This window comes from Nicotiana sylvestris, chromosome 1 (assembly GCF_000393655.2).
Source record: "Nicotiana sylvestris chromosome 1, ASM39365v2, whole genome shotgun sequence".
NCBI classification, from domain to species: Eukaryota; Viridiplantae; Streptophyta; class Magnoliopsida; order Solanales; family Solanaceae; genus Nicotiana; species Nicotiana sylvestris.
This window is the reverse complement of record NC_091057.1, coordinates 114,910,778-114,914,168: the sequence shown is the minus strand read 5'-3', so window position 1 is coordinate 114,914,168 and position 3,391 is coordinate 114,910,778. Positions and strand designations below refer to the sequence as shown.

The following is a 3,391-nucleotide window of genomic DNA, read 5'->3' as shown; positions in this document are numbered from 1 at the left end:
AATGACAGAAATGACATTACATTTGGACAACACTTTAAGAAAATGATTTAAAAGACTCAACATGGACTCAAACTAAAACATGACTATTATATGAAAAGTTCCAACAACTATGACTACGCTTCACTCCACAATCTTTTGCTTTCAATCACTGGAACATCTGCTCATGGTGGGGCTTGACCCGTCTGACCCCCTAGTGTACGATACATCCTCTCTAACTCCATTGCAAGATGATGGGCAAAAGTAGGTGCATGCTCTAAAACCTCTCATAATCCATCCCTTGGCAGTTTAAATAACTTTGAGAGGTGTAAACAGCCAAATCATGGATTTTTGCTCTGAAGTCCTGGAGATTCTGGTCTTGGTATTGTAACTACTGTTGACGAGTGGCAGCTATATCTCTTATGTGGCCGTCACGATCTAAAGCCGACTCCAATTGAGCTCGAAGTCTGGCCTGGTCGAGTCTTGCCTGTGCTATCTCCTTATCAATATGCTAATGTTCTCTATTGTACCTTCTCATTTCTTCCAACTGTGCATGGGGTTGAGCTTCTGAATGTATCCAATGGTCCTTCTCTCTCTCTTGAATTGAGCCATTTCCTCTTCAAATCTCATTACTTGGCGTTCCTTACTAGATCTGGCCTTCTCATTTAACTGTATGATTTTTTCCTTAGCTTTGTCTAACGCCTTTTCAGTCTTTGTCAAGATGGAGTCATAATCTTGCATTTTTTCCATCAGATTGGCAATGATTCTCTGATCTTTCCAACTTCTTACTGGCGCTTCGGAGGCTTTCTTCATCTGTTGAAGCTGAGCATGGAGAGTTTTATTCTCGCAAATCAGAATCTTCTTTTCACCTTCTGCTTCTTGTGCTTGTAAGTCTTTCTCAAAATTGAAGTTCCTCAAGCTTTTTTCTAAGGCATGAATAGTTGCCTTGTACCTCTTTTCTTTTTCACCCCAAGCCAACCGTTCTTGGATTTTATCATCAAAGGTTTGAACATGCGGCCTTTTAATGGGCCTTCTGGGATCGGGTTATGGTACATCATCCACACGAGATCTTTTCTCAAACCACCTAGCATAACCTGGATCTTCTCACCCTTCGCAGGATCTGGAACTTGGGTATCATCTTTCAAGTATCGACAACCATTCCAAATCCGCTGGATTAAAGCCTCAGGGAGTGTGGCTTCGGGGTGTAGCTCAATCACTTGCACACTCAAATCTTCATCATCAGGCACCACTTGGTATCTCCCTAACTGTCTTAGAACTCTCTGTGGCGCGTACGGCTGGACACTTCTTAAACCCAACAACAACAAATAACTCTTTAAGGTTGACATGTGTATCACCTCTTTTACCGGGAGCCATCCCAAAGTCCACTCAATTTGATTTGCCGTTAAAGATCTTAAATAGTATACCCAGGCTTCCACCCCTTCTGGAGATTTATAATCTTTTATTATTTCTTCATAACTTTCAATGAAATTGTCCTCGCTTGGACCATACACTTAAGGTGATGTCGGAGATGTTCAGTCAACCACATTTGCAACAAAATATTGCACCCTTCGAAGAATTTTGCCCCGGACTTACACAAAGTCAATGCCCGATAAATGTCCGAGAGAATGATCGGGGCAAGAGTGTGATGCTCTTTGGTGGTGAGGACTTGTATGACTCTGGCTATGCGAATATCAATCGTCCGCTCTTTGTTTGGGAAGATCATGATTCCTAGAAAGGCCACTATGAAAGCGAAACGACGGTGAATCTACCAGGTGTCCTTGTTTTGTTTGTTAGTAAGGCCCTTTTCATGAATTTCAAACCCATCCGGCTTTCCGAACCTTGAATATAGGAAGTTGAAAGAACAACACCCTTTGACAACGTTGCTTTTTCTGATTTAATTACTGATATTCAGAAGACCAAAGAATCGATGTACAGAAGCAGCCTTTGGGAATATAAGATTCTGGTTTCTCAAACCTCCGTCAAAACCGGAATATCCAGCTATTTCTTCTAAAGTGGGAGTAAGCTCAAAATTAGAGAAGCGAAAGACATTGTGAACAGGGTCCCAAAAAGTCACTAGTGCCGCAATCAAATCATCGCGTGGTTTAACTTTCATAATATCTGTGAGAGCTCCCAAATACTTAGTGACCCATTCCTGACCATCTCCTCCTAATTCATGCCACCACATCTGAAGCTGTAATAGAAATTCATCTACATCTGTGAATGGTGGGTTCTGGACAGTGCTCATTTTGTACCTGTGAATGATTTTAATTTTACAAAAATCAAGACTTATTTTGACGCAAAAATGATCACTATTTTTAAAAAAAAATCATAAAAATATCCGGCTTTGTCAATACGGCCTTTCAGCACCTCAATGAAGAAGATTTAAAGGTTGTGTTTGCTAACCAGCCAGAAATTTTAAAAAATGACCAAAGGCGGCTATCTTTGCAAAAATGGCCTTCCAGCGCCCTTTTGGGGATATTCGGCAGTTTTCGGCCAAGAATGACATTGCCTTATTTATGACAAAACAACAATATTTATGTATCCACATTTTGTTTTTGTGATTATTATTTTTATTTATTTATTTTCCCCTCTTATTTTTCAAAAATAACTGGGCCTGATGTGGGTTGCCTACGTATATCACATCCGGCGAGAATAAAACTTAGGTAGTTCGTAATAAGAAAATAAAAAAGACCACTCTTAAAAGAAATACAAAATTTTCTTCTTTTATTTTTATTTTTTTTTTAAAAAAAAATTTGGCAGAATTTCAATATATTTTGGAAATTGGTTTTCAAAAACAGACAATTTTCTCTCTCAGTTCTCACATTGATTTTCCTTCTGTAACTTTTCCCCTATAAGTCGGTCAACATGCAAATCCGAAACAAATGAATGCACAAGTAGCAAGTAAGATGCATCAGGATGGTCTTTTCGTTTCGGGTACACCTGTCCTAGATAGACCCAACCCCTGTGTTGAGTCTCCAAAGTCAAATGCATATGATGCAATCAAACGTTCCTACTAGGGATCCGGCATGAAGCTGAGTTATTCTAAGTGTAAAACCTGGGGTATATTGCTCTAAACCCGCTTACCCAAGCGGACAGCTCGAGCTAAAGTGGGGGCAACGTACCGGGAGCACGAAAGTCTACCCGACCTAGTTACTTGACCCAACTTCGTTCTATTTGGTATGACTTCTAACAGAAAGGTGGGCCACGCGCATGTGTGCACCATAAATTCAGAAGACTCAGAAAGAGGAAGGGTTTTGTAACAGTTTATATGCAGTTCACCAATATCAAAGCAGTAAAAAGTAACACTTAGCACATTAGGCCCAATCATGTAAATAAAATCAGATAATAAATAAAGCCAATATAAAAACTATTCTAAGCTCGAATTCTGAATCCTGAACCAGAGATTCTGGGTTCT

The 3,391-nt window shown here is 39.8% G+C and overlaps 1 pseudogene; it reads right to left on the bottom strand.

Annotated features, from left to right (window-relative positions):
• Positions 1-510: 510 nt before the first annotated feature.
• On the bottom strand, positions 511-2,221 carry LOC138873568 (uncharacterized; annotated as a pseudogene).
• Between the last annotated feature and the right edge of the window lie 1,170 nt (positions 2,222-3,391).